The 14,234-nt window shown below is 44.1% G+C and overlaps 1 long non-coding RNA gene across 1 annotated transcript; it reads left to right on the forward strand.

Moving 5' to 3' along the window:
• The first annotated feature begins 12,669 nt into the window (after positions 1-12,669).
• On the forward strand, positions 12,670-13,710 carry LOC138366511 (uncharacterized). The gene is made up of 2 exons (XR_011229149.1): positions 12,670-13,228; positions 13,407-13,710. It is a non-coding gene; the product is annotated as an uncharacterized lncRNA (long non-coding RNA).
• Positions 13,711-14,234: the final 524 nt, after the last annotated feature.

Genomic DNA, 14,234 nt, shown 5'->3' on the forward strand with positions numbered 1-14,234 from the left:
ATCCTTCCATGATTGAAGTCCTCCATGATGAGCAGATGGGAACTATTTCTACAGGCAGCAGAGGCTGCCTTCTTAATTATAGTGTTAACTGCCATGTTGTTGTTGTCATACTCTTGACTGGGTCATCTGTCATTCGGTGGAGGGTTATATATCACTGCTACTACTACTCTTGGTCCTCCCATCGTTATTGTTATAGTGCCTGTTATGTAGTCTGTATGTGCGTGTGTATTGACCTAGTGTTATTAACCTAGTCATGCCTGTGGAGGTTGAACTCTGCTCCTTCGGCCCGCCTCTCAACTGTCAATCAACTAATGTACACTGTGCTCTATCATATCTAAACTTGAAGCTGTGTATGGAGTCAGCCTCCACCACATCACCTTCTAATGCATTCCATTTGTCTACTACTCTGACACTGAACAAACTCTTTCTAACGCTTCTATGGCTCATTTGGGCACTCAATTTCCACCTGTCCCCTAGGGCGTGTGCCCCCTTGTGTTAAATAGTCTGTCTTTATCTACGCTATCAATTCCTCTGAGAATTTTGTATATGGTCATCATGTCCCCTCTAGCTCTCCTGTCTCACAGTGACGTGAGGTTTAATTCCCATAGCTTCTCCTCGAAGCCCATACCCCTCAATTCGGGTACTAGTCTGGTGGCAAACCTTTGAACCTTTTCCAGTTTAGTCTTATCCTTGTCTAAATATGGACTCCATGCTGGAGCCGCATTCTCCAGGATTGGTCTGACATATGTGGTATGCAAAGTTCTGAAAGATTCCTTACTCAAGTTTCTAAAGGCCGTTCTTATGTTAGCCAACCTGGCATATGCCGCTGATGTTATCCTCCGGATATGAGCTTCAGGGGACATGTCTGGCGTGATATCAACCCCCAGGTCTTTCTCTCTCTCTCTGACTCTTGAAGTATTTCAAGAGCCCGTGCCTATTTCAACTGCCTCCCCAGGGTACGTCCCTCAGTGATAATATACGGACAATATATGGTGTAATATGGAATGTGGATCTAGGAATTAGTAACAGAGTGAGTAAATACCACTGCAAGCCGGAAATTAGGCAGAGAATTCCTTGTAAAAATACAAAGAAATAATATATTAGTGTTATAAATCAAGTAACTGGTGGCATCCACCCAGGGACACGAAGGGTCAACAATACATCACGCCCCGACCATGGCTCTACCCTACGCTAAGTACCTGGCCATAAAGTTTGAACAAAGCAACATATAATATTGCAAATATACGGTATACATAAAATATTATAAATATATATATGTAATATTGTAAATAATAAAATTACTGAAATCAACAAGTGATCCATACAGTGAAGCACAAATACAATACAATACATCAGACAATGGAGAGGTGTGGCGAGTGTTGGGGAGTACTGGGAAGACTTACTGTAGGCGTCAAGTGTTGCATCTATGACAAAAGATTTCACCTGGGCTGTGTAGAATTATCTCCAGGATGCACAAGCAAGCAAGGAATTTACTGGGGTTGCAAAGATGACAGGTTAATGTTGGAGAACATAACTAAACTGATGAAAAACATTCCCGAGTCACAGAGATTATCATTCACAGACAGGCTACCAGTGATATATGCGGACTGGGAAAAGTCAACATTGGATAACGACCAAAACTCAGGAACAGATAGTTTAGAGAACCGCAGCAGTAGTGTGGAGAAAGAGGGTATTGTGGTACACAACATGAGCAATATTGCAGAGCCAGGTAATATAAACGATGAGAGCAACAGTGAGACAGAATGCTTAAATGAAGGAATTGGGACGAAAGACGGAGTTGGCTCCAATAAAGAGGTAGACAAGACAGGCACAGGTATAAATACCATGAAAAAAGTAAAAGATGAAAGTATTTGCAAATTCTATGCACAAGGATCATGCAAATATGGGAAATTAGGAGCAAAATGCACTTTTCTGCAGCCTCGATTTTGCAGGAACATGTTGGCGAGGGTTACATGCCGTTTTGGAACGGAGTGCAGATACTTCCACCCTAAATTATGTACATTTTCAATTAGGGACAAAAAATGTTACAATCTTCAGGGTCCGGAATTCCACGTGAGAGGTACACAGCGTTATAGACGAGAAGATTAATATGACACTACTGGAATTTTTTTAGAGGAAGGCAGAAACAGAGTAGAAAATATAAAAGAGAGGAACACTCAGATGGGACCACTGCAAGATTACGGAGGGGAAGGGAGATACCCACAAGACTAGAATACGAATTATCAACAATCACACAGGTACTACACCACACCACACCCGTACTACTATTACCAAAACTAGACGAAACACTACCAAAACAACACACCCTGGACCAGGGTGGAGATGGGGGAGAACTACCAAAGCCCACAAGAAGTGACACACAATATGGGAAATCGTTCCTATTTGCAAACATAAAAGGCCAAAACCAAATTCAAGAAATAAAGTTAAGTTCATAAATGGTCTCCTAATAGAATCGAACTCAATATTTGGTGCATTTATAAAAACCCACACAAAAGACCACATGGATAGTGAAATCTGGATTCCAAATTGTAATCTATATAAATGTAACAGAGTAATTAGGTCAAGTGGAGGAGTTTGTCTGCATATTAAAGAGGAGCTGGCATGCACAGAGCTCCTGAACTAGACATATGAGGTGGTAGAGGTACTTGGAATCAAGGTAGAGAATGTAAATCTAATTATTATTCTAATATACAAACCTCCAGATGCAACAGTTGAGGAATTCAATGAACAGGTCCAAAAAATAGAGAATATCCTTGATAACCCAGCAAACCCAGTACCAGATATTATCTTCCTTGGAGACTTCAATCTACCCAGTTTAAAATGGAGAATAGTAAACAATAACATTATAGCAGGAAATCAACCTGGAAATAACCAACCACAGGTCAGAGAACTACTGAGATTCTGTGACAAATTCTCGCTCAGTCAGCAGATTACAGAACCAACTAGGAACGAGAACACGCTGGACCTGATATTCACGAACAATGATGAGCTAATCAGAGACATTACTGTCTCAGACACTACGTACTCGGACCACAAACTCATGGAAGTACAAACTAACATTAATAACGGTAGTAGGCCCAAGAGAAACAACAAGCGAGAAGAGTTATTCAAAAAATTCAATATTAATAATAAAAGGATAGACTGGGAGAAAATAAACAGGGAACTTACAAACATTCAATGGGAAAATGTTCTAAGGAATAAAAATCCTACACAAGGAATAAAAAAAACCGACTTCTGAAGCATATGAAGTCTGTCTGAAACATGTTTCTTTGAGGAAAGCCAGAAAGAGGTCCAATGTAGAGAGAGAACGCAGACGACATTACAAAAGAAGGAAGAAATTAACGGAAATGCTTAAGCAGACACGACTCTCCATACAGAGAAGGAATAATTTAAACAGGGAGATTGAAGAAATCGAACAGAGACTGAAGCATTCCTATCAGGCTGGAGAAAGGCAACTAGAACAGAAAGCAATTCAAGAATTATAGAAAAACCCAAAATATTTCTTCGCATATGCTAAATCAACCACTGCCAGTATTGGACCTATTCGTACTAGTGAAGGTTCGTACACTGAGGATGACAAAGAAATTAGTGAAATCCTAAAAAAGCAGTATGAAGACATGTTTAGCACTCCGATACTCAGCATGAAAGTGGAAGATCCAGACAACTTCTTTATGCGTGATATCCAAGCAACTGTAAATATAACTGGTATCAAAACGAGCGTAGCAGATTTTGAAAGAGAAATTGACAATATGCCCATGCACTCAGCAACCCGTTCTCGCAAATTTAATAAGTCAATATTGACTTATTAAATATGTGCATAGGTGACATACTTAACATAATAGATACCCTTAAAAAGATTCATAGAAAACACCGACCTTACCTAACCTTGTTAGTATCTTAAGATAAGCATCTTATTGCTTCGTAATTACAATTATTACCTAACCTATAATAGGTATAGGTTAAGTAATAATTGTAATTACGAAGCAATAAGATGCTTATCTTAAGATACTAACAAGGTTAGGTAAGGTCGGTGTTTTCTATGAATCTTTTTAGGGGTATCTATTATGTTTAGTATATCACCTATGCACGTAGTTAATAAGTCAATATTGACTTTACGAATTTGCGAGAACGGGTTGGGCACTCAGACCCGGGTCCAGACTGATGGAATTCAATATTTATAAAGAAAGGCAAAGTGCCAGTAGCACAGGCACTCAGTATAGTGTTCAGGAAGAGCTTGGACACGGGGGAGATACCAGATGCGCCGCAAGCAGCAGACATAGCCCCTCTACACAAGGGTGGTAGCAAAGCATTGGCAAAGAATTATAGACCAGTTGCACTAACGTCCCACTTAATAAAAGTATTTGAGAGAGTGATCAGGAGTCAGGTCACTAGATTCATGGAAACCAATGACCTCCACAATCCAGGCCAACATGGATTTAGAGCAGGAAGATCATGCCTCTCACAGCTACTTGACCATTACAACAAAATCACTGAGGCATTAGAAGAAAAAGAGAAAGCAGATGTTGTATACACAGACTTTGCAAAGGCATTCGACAAATGTGGCCATGGAGTGATAGCACACAAAATGAGGTCAATGGGTATAACTGGTAAAGTGGGACGCTGGTTACTCAATTTTCTGTCGAACAGAACACAAAGGGGTAACAGTCAACCAAATAAAATCGAGTCCAAGCTCAGTAAAAAGCTGTGTACCTCAAGGTACAGTCCTTGCACCACTGCTGTTCCTTATTCTCATATCAGATATAGATAAAAATACAAGTCACAGCTTCGTGTCATCCTTTGCAGATGATACAAAAATCAGCATGAAAATTACCTCTGCTGAAGACATTGATAAGCTACAAACAGATATTAACAAAGTTTTCGATTGGGCAGCAGAAAATAACATGATGTTTAACAGTGATAAATTCCAGTTACTCAGGTACGGCAAAAATGAGGATCTGAAACATAATTCAGGGGACAAAACACAATCGAATCTGCCCATAATAGGAAAACAGCATGTCAAGGATTTGGGAATTATGATGTCCGACGACCTAACGTTTAGACATAGCATAACCAAGCAAATGTTAAGGCTTGAGCATAACCAAGCAAATATTACGTCCGCCAGAAAAATGATAGGATGGATTACGAGAAACTACAAATCCAGAGATCCCATCACAATGGTTGTACTCTTCAAATCAATTGTGTTGTCCCGTCTTGAGTACTGCTCAGTACTCACTTCCCCCTTCAGAGCAGGAGAGATTGCTGAAATAGAGGGAACACAGAAAACATACACGGCACGCATAAACGAGACTTAAATTATTGGGCTCGTCTCAAAGCCCTCCAAATTTACTCTCTAGAGAGGAGACAAGAAAAATCCCAAATAATATACACATGGAAAATACTGGAGGGCCAGGTCCCAAATCTACACAGTAAAATAACAACGTACTGGAGTGAACGATATGGAATAAAATACAGAATTGAACCAGTGAAGAGCAGATGTGCCATAGGCACAATCAGAAAACACTATATAAACATCAGAGGTCCGCGGTTGTTCAACGTCCTCCCAGCAACTATAAGAAATATTGTCGGAAAAAACAGTGGACATCCTCAAGAGGAAACTAGATTGTTTCCTTAAAGGAGTGCCGGACCAACCGGGCTGTGGTGGATATATGGGCCTGCGGGCCGCTCCAAGCAACAGCCTTTTGGACCAAACTCTCACAAGTAAAGCCTGGCCTCGGGCCGGGCTTGGGGAGTAGAAGAACTCTGAGAACCCTATCAACCAGGTATCAACCCGGTATCAACCATTTAATCTCCAAAATGATACTTTGTGTCTGGTCTCCTGTTCCCTACACCTATATTCATTACATTACATTTGCTTGGGTTAAACTTTAACAACCATTTGTTCGACCATTCCTGCAGCTTGTCCAGATCTTAAAGCCTCCAGCACTCCTCCTCTGTCTTAATCCTTCTTTTAATTTTGGCGTCGTTACCAAACATTGAGAGGAATGAGTCTATATCCTCTGGGGGATCATTTACGTATATCAGAAACAGGATAGGTCCGAGTACAGAGCCCTGTGGGACTCCACTGGTGACTTCCCGCCAATCTGAGGTCACACCCCCTCACTGTAACTCTCTGCTTCCTATTGCTTAGGTGCTCCCTTATCCACTGGAACGCCCTACAAGTTACTCCTGCGTGTTTCTCCAACTTATGCATCTACCTTTTATGGGGTACTGTGTCAAAGGCTTTCTGACAATCCAAGAAAATGCAGTCTGCCCACCCTTCTCTTTCTTGCCTAATTTTTGTTGCTTGGTCATAGAATTCTAATAAGCCTGTGAGGCACGATTTACCATCTCTGAACCCATGCTGGTGGTGTGTTACAAAGCTGTTTCCCTCCAGATGACCTACAAGCCTTTTCCTCACGATCATCTCCATCACCTTGCATGGTATACAAGTTAGGGGAAACTGGTCTGTAGTTCACTGCCTCTTGCCTGTCACCCTTTTTGTATTCTGGGACTACATTAGCCGTCTTCCAGTTTTCCGGTAGGTCTTCTGTTTCCAGTGACTTGTTTTACACCATAGAGAGTTGTACACCTAGTGCTTCTGTACCTCCTTCTAGTATTCACGGTGAGATTTTGTCTGGCCCAACAGCCTTTGTCACATTCAGCTGCAATAGATTCCTTTTAACCTCATCAGTGGTGAGCTGAAATTTCCCCAAGGCTGCTTGGTTTGCCTCCTCATTTAGTGCAGGGACTTCTCCTTGTTCCATTGTGAAGACCTCCTGGAATCTCTTGTTGAATTCTTCACACACCTTGTTAAACCCTGTGTATCTGTTCTCAGTTTCATCACTTGTTCCTTCACTGCTGTTTTCCTCCTGATGAGGCTGGGAGCAGTTTTGGTTGGGTCTTGGTTTTACTCGCTATGTCATTTTCATACTGTCTCTCTGCTTCCCTCCTCACTCTGAGTTACTCATTCCTGGCCCTCTGGTATCTCTCCCTGCTCTCCGGTGTTCTGTTATTTCTGTAGTTTCTCCATGTTCTTGTACTCAATTGCTTCATTACCTTGCATTCCTGATTGATTCCTGCATTCCATGCATTCCTGCATGGATTCTTCTGTTGATTTTCATTTTTCTCCTTTTGGACCGGGACAAACCTGTCTGCAGGTTCGTGGCACTTTCGGGTGTCGTAGTCCATCATATCCTGTACAGTCTTTTCTCTGAGTTCTGTTTCCCATGGTATTCCCATTAGGTAGGTTCTCATTTCGTCATATTTTCCTCTTCGGTAATTTAATCTTTTCCCTTCCGATCCCATCCTTGGATAGGTTATCCCTACCTCCACCAAGTACTCAAATGTCAATACACTGTGGTCACTCATTCCTATGGGGGCTTCAAATTTGACTTCCCCTATTTCTGACTCATTCATGGTGAATATCAGGTCAAGTCTAGCTGGTTCGTCATTGCCTCTCATTCTTGTGGGTTCCCTGACATGTTGACTCAGAAAGTTCCTTGTTGCCACTTACAAGAGTTTAGCTCTCCATGTATCTGCACCACCATGTGGGTCCCCACTCTCCCAGTCTATCTTTCCATGGTTGATCGACCATGATTAAGAGTCTGGAGCCATTCCTGCAGGCAACTGAAGGTGCTCTCTCTATTATATTATTGGTTTGTGGTTCCTGTGGATCTCCTGCCTGGGTCTTCTGTCATTTAGTGGAGGGTTGTAAATGACAGCCACTATTATTTTAGGTCCACCCAATTGTCATAGTTCATGTTATGCAGACTCTGAATCCGTTACAGCCCGGAATTTCCATCTCTTCAAAACTCCAGTCCTTCCTTATCAGCAGGCCAAACCCTCCTCCTCCTCCTCGCCCTTCCCTCTCTTTCCTTACTCTACAGTACTCTTTTGAAAACAGCGTTTGTTATGACTCCTGACAGTTTCTGTGAGTCCATTTACATCTGGGTTATCTTCCTGCACCCATTCCGCCAGTTCACTTGCTTTATTGGTAGTCCCATCGAAGTTAGAGTAAACTCCCTTGGAGCAGACTCCAATATCCATTTACGCCCAACCCTCGCCACTAATATAGGAAGCCGTTCCATGGACAGGGCTACTTGGGTAGGCTCATCCTCCGATGGGGTAGTAACCAGGGGTTAGGGGGGAAGGTAGGGTGGGGAATGGAGTGACTTAGATCTTGCCTGGGCCTACTTGGGGCAGGAAGAAGTCCAGGGATTTGGGAGGCAGGGGGTACACGGGTTAAGGGGAGACAGAGCATTTGGGTGGTATGATGACCATTGTGTAGGGGCAAAGGAGGGTTTGTGCTTTCTCCTATGGAGTGGTGGTTTAGGGTATTGCAGTCCCCTCTGGGGTTCCTGAATTGCTGGATTGGGGTTCCCCACTCCCCTCTGTTATTGTTTTGTTGAAGGCAGATGTTCTCTGACTCACTTCCCTTTCCCTGTGTCTTTCCTTGCATCTGCTGACTATTATCTCGTCCCTGGTCATGTCCCTCTGATGGAATGCCTCTTCATATTTCCTTACATTTTTCAGTATGCTCTTCTTTACTAGGATGTCCTCTTTGATGGCCTCATTCCTGACTACTACCTTGATCAATCGATTTTTGTCTTTTTGTACTGGCCAATACAAAACGCTTTTTCTATGCATTGGTCAGCCCTTTCCATTCCTCTTTCCTTCAGTATCCCTGACACTACAGCTTTGTCCTTAGCCCTTAATTCTTCCTACTTGTAACCTTCTTGTTTCTAATACCTATCACGACTACAGCTCTTTTCCTTTCTATTACCTGCCTCCTCTGAAGTCACTGCTTTCATTGCGACTTTCTTGACTGTGGACATGGCTTCTGTGCCCTTCCTCAGTATTTCAGCAAAGGTGGCACCCATTGTAGGGGTCCCTGCCATTGCAACATCCCCTGCTACTTGGGGGTTAATTGCCTGGGCCAGAGTTTGAGAAGGGCTTGTTTTTAGGTGTTCTATTTCCTCCTGTGCTGCACTTAGTTCCATTTGCAAATTACTTATAGTTTCCTTCATGTCTTTCAATCCCCCCCCCCTGATTTCACGTCCATGCACTAGCAGTCATCTCTATATATGACTCTCCCTGTCCCTCTCCTCCAACTGTGTTCTATTTTCCTACCATCATGCTTGATCCCTTTTTGTTCCGTAGGGTTAGTGTTACTCTACGAGGATCAGAGAGATTAAGAGAGAGAGGAGGGAGATAGAGAGGGGGATGGTAGTGGGGAGCAGAGGGAGAGGAGGATATAGGGGGAAGGTGGCAGGAGATTGGAGAGTGTGTACTCACCTATTTGTACTCACCTATTTGTGTTTGCTGGGGTTTGCTGTCAATCAACTGGTGTACAAATTCCTGAGCCTACTTGGCTCTATTATATCTACATTTAAAACTGTGTATGGAGTCAGCCTCCACCACATCACTGCCTAATGCATTCCATCCGTTAACTACTCTGACACTGAAAAAGTTCCTTCTAACGTCCCTGTGGCTCATGTGGGTACTCAGTTTCCACCTGCGTCCCCCTGTTCGCGTACCACCAGCGTTGAATAGTTTATCCTTATCTACCCGGTCGATTCCCCTGAGGATTTTGTAGGTTGTGACCATGTCTCCCACTTACTCTTCTGCGTTCCAGCGTCGAAAGGTACATTTCTCGCAGCCTTTCCTCGTAACTCATGCCTCTTAGTTCTGGTACTAGTCTAGTGGCATGCCTTTGGACTTTTTCCAGCTTCGTCTTGTGCTTGACAAGGTACGGGCACCATGCTGGGGGCTGCATACTCCAGGATTGGTCTTTCATATGTGGTGTACAAGATTCTGAATGATTCCTTACACAGGTTCCTGAACGCTGTGCTGATGTTGGCCAGCCTCGCATATGCCGCAGACGTTATTCTTTTTATGTGGGCTTCAGGAGACAGGTTTGGTGTGATATCAACTCCTAGATCTTTCTCTCTGTCCGTTCCATTAGGTACTTCATCTCTTATTCTGTATCCATTGTCTGGCCTTCTGTTTCCACCGCCTAGTTTCATTAATTTGCATTTACTCGGGTTGAACTTTAACAGCCAATTGATGGATCATTCATTCAGTCTGTCTAGGTCATCTTGTAGCCTCCTACTATCATCCTCTGTTTCAATCCTCATCATAATTTTTGCATCATCAGCAAACATTGAGAGATACGAGTCTATTCCCTCTGGGAGTAATTTAGATATATCAGAATATGTAGTATATCATATGTGTGTGTGCGTGTGCGTGTACTCACCTAGTTGTACTCACCTAGTTGTCCTTGCGGGGGGCTTGAACCTTTTCCAGTTTAGTCTTATGCTTGACTAGATTTGGACTCCGTGTTAAGGCTGCATACTCCAGGATTGGTCTAACATATGTGGTATACAAAGACCTGAAAGATTCCTTACACAAGTTCCTAAATGTCGTTCTTATGTTGGCCAACTTGGCATATGCCGCTGATATTATCCTCTTGACATGGGTTTTAAGGGACAGGTCTGGCGTGATATCAACCCATAGGACTTTCTCTCTCTCTGACTCTTGAAGAATTTCATCTCCCAAATGATACTTTGTATCTGGCTTCCTGCTCCCTTCGCCTATCTTCATTACATTACATTTGCTTGGGTTAGACTCTAACAACCATTTGTTCGACCATTCCTTCAGTTTGCCTAGGTCTTCTTGAAGCCTCAAGCAGTCCTCCTCTGTCTTAATCCTTTTCAAATTTTGGCATCGTCAGCAAACATTGAGAGGAATGAGTCTATACCCTCCGGGAGATCATTTACGCATATCAGAAACAGAATAGGACCGAGTATAGAGCCCTGTGGGACTCCGCTGGTTACTTGACACCAATCTAAGGTCACCCCCTCACTGTAACTCTCTGCCTCCTATTGCTTAGGTACTCCCTTTTCCACTGGAGCACCTTACTAGTCAATCCTGTCTGTCTCTGCAGTTTATGTACCAGCCTCTTATGGGGTACTGTGTCAAAGGCTTTTCTACAGTCCAAGAAAACTCATCCTTTTCTTTCTTGCTTAATCTTTGTCCCCAGGTTGTATAATTGTTTTAAGTCTGTAAGGCAAGAGTTACCCTCCCAGAACCCATGTTGATGGGTTGCCACGAACTCCCTTCTCTCAAGATGTGTTACTAGGTTTTTTTTCACGATCTTCTCCATCACCTTGCACGGTATACAAGTCAAGGACACTGGCCTGTAGTCTATTGCCTTTTGTCTGTCCCCCTTTTTGAATATTGGGACCACATTAGCCGTCTTCCATATTTCTGGTAGGTCTCCAGTCTCCAGTGATCTACTATACACTATGGAGAGTGGCAAGCAGAGTGCCTCTGCACACTCTTTCAATATCCATGGTGAGATCCCATCTGGACCAACAGCCTATCTCACATCCACATCCAACAGGTGTCTCTTGACCCATCTCTCGTAATTTCGAACCGTTCCAAGGCCGCCTGGTTTACTGCCCACTCTCCTAGCACAGTGACCTCACCTTGTTCTATTGTGAAGACCTTCTGGAACCTCTTGTTGAGTTCTTTACACATCTTTTTTTCCACTATTGGACAGTGTGTGTGTGTGTTTGTGTGTGTATGTGTGAGTGTGTGTGTGTGTTTGTGTGTGTATGTGTGAGTGTGTGTGTGTGTGTGTGTGTGTGTGTGTGTGTGTGTGTGTGTGTGTGTGTGTGTGTGTGTGTGTGTGTGTGTGTGTGTGTGTGTGTGTGTGTGTGTGTATGTGTGTGTGTGTATGTGTTCTTCACGATCTTCTCCATCACCTTGCATGGTATACAGGCTATGGACACCGGCCTGTAGTTTAGGGCCTCCTGCATATCCCCCTTTTTGTAGATTGGGACTATGTTAGCTGTCTTCCAACTCATTGGTAGGTCACCTGTTTCTGATGACTTGTTACTGACCATAGATAGTGGCACGGAAAGTGATTCTGCCCCCTTTAATAGCATCCATGGTGCGATTCCATTAGGTCCAACAGCCTTAGTCACTTCTTCATCGAACAGATATCTCCTAACATCATCTCTGGTAATTTCAATATCTTCCAGATCTGTTCGGTTTATTGCCGCAATTTATAGTTAAGGGACTTCCCCTTGTTCTATTGTGATGACCTCCTGGCGACTCTTTTTGACTTTTTCACACACCTCTTTGTCGGTTCTCTGTGAACCCATTCTTTTCCTTTTTCAGTTTCATCAGCTGATCTTTCACTGTTTTTTGTCAGTGCCTGTAAATTAGTTTTGGTTGGGTCTCGGCTTTATTTGCTATGTCATTTTCAAACTGTCTCGCTGCTTTTCTTCTGTGACGGTGTCCCACCCCTATATTTCTTCCTTCCCAGCTTAGAAGAGTCATATCTCCGTAGCCTAAGTATTCTCTAATGTTCAGGGAACATTTTCATGTGTGGGAAAGCGTGGAGTGTGATTAAGCTGGCTGTAAAATGGCCAGCTAAGTTTGATAATGCAAGGGACTTACGCCTTTTGAGGCACAGGATGGTGTCGAGACATCCTGTTTCCCGCCAAGACGTTCTGACGCTTTCCGGCACCTGATTGGCGAGGTGAGGTCACGTGCCGGAAGTGACCAATGATGAGAGCCCTCGGGCGGTGTGACGTCATGAAGCGGAGGGCTCGGGGCGGCTGGCGCCTGGGCGGGAAGAGTACGTCACGAGCCGTCATAGAGGGAAGATGCTCTCAAGCATGCTCCGGATCTAGAGAGCCCTTACCAGTAGATTAAAGCTCCGCTTCGTTTCTGCAGACAGTCTGAGAAGCCATCCAACTTTCGTGGAGTGCCCAGAGGCAAGGACGGACCAGATTAGAGAGCCAAGGGCTCTATCAAGAGTCTGCAGCAGAGGGAACGATGGGCTGGTGACGTCTGGGACGCCAGAGGACCACGTATTCAACATCAAGCGAGTAGCTACGGCCTGGCCAAATCTACTGGCAGTGAGGCGAGGGGAAGCTGTGCTAGACTGCGAGGTGTCGGGAGTGCCAGTGAGAGTGGACGACGACGACGGAGGTACCTGTCTCCAGTACCCCAGAGAAGAGGAGGAGGAAGGCAGTACCTGTTGGGAATTAGCACGGTGAGGACGCGTTACCATGAAGGCGATGGAGGAACCTGTGTGTGTGTTGGGAACTAGTCGTCGGCAGAGCAGACGCCAGGACCTGGAAACTCAACATCCCTCAACAGAGGACGAGTCAGCTTCGTGGAGTGAAATAAGGTAGATAATTGTCCCTCCCTTTACCCCCTTTTGATCTAGGCAAGCTAGAGTAATTTATAAGTTGTGATCATTTCTACTCATCATTTTATTGTCTAAGTGACAGAATATTAGGCTAGGAGCCAAGAGCTCAATTAGGCATGAGTTGGTGTGTGTGTGAGCATTAAGGCGGGGATGTTAGTGATCCTGGAGGTGGTAGCTGGTGTGCACAGAGCCAGCAACCAACTCTGAAACGCCCAGCTGATCGCATCGCTAGAGGCGTGGGAAAGTCACGACGTTCTGACAGTTAGAGGTATCAGCTGATCGTGTTGCCAGAGGCGCGAGGTTGTGCCCGCCGCCTGACGGATGGACCCAGTCAGCTGACCGTGTTGCCAGAAGCCGTGCAGCGAGGAGTGTTGCCACCAGCGGATGATATCCCCCATTTACATTTCTTTATACAATTATATGTGTATATATTCTTTTGCTTCAGTAAACTTTTAAACTAATTGATGAGTTTAAGTGAGCCTCCATTCTCTAGGGCTATATATATATATATATTTATGAGAACATTAGTGACACCTTGCACTGCACGTGATACTGCATCCTTGATTAAGATAACCACTAAGACCACTGACGTATTGCTGGGACACGAGTATAAACACCCAGCTGGCGACCTGAGTAGACCAGATATCCAAGAAAATGTCCCAGTGTCAGGACAGGCAGGTTTAGATGAGTTATAGGAAGCTGGAACCTCCCCACTCGCTAGAGGTGTATAAGGCCAGCCCTTAGTTGACTAGAGGAGCCCACGGGCGAGTAGTGGCGCCCGGTACAGAGGGGACGACCTGTGGGACGACCCCCCAACCACAGGTTGAAAGGGGGGGAGAACCCTGACACTTCTCACAATGAGGTACCAATTTTTGGCCCTCTGGCCACTCTCTCTTCATTCTGGTGTCCTGTTATTCCTATAGTTTCTCCATGCCCTTTTGCTTAGCTGCCTTGTTTCCTTACGTGCCTGACTTAACCGATAGAA

This window comes from Procambarus clarkii, chromosome 19, assembly GCF_040958095.1.
Source record: "Procambarus clarkii isolate CNS0578487 chromosome 19, FALCON_Pclarkii_2.0, whole genome shotgun sequence".
NCBI classification, from domain to species: Eukaryota; Metazoa; Arthropoda; class Malacostraca; order Decapoda; family Cambaridae; genus Procambarus; species Procambarus clarkii.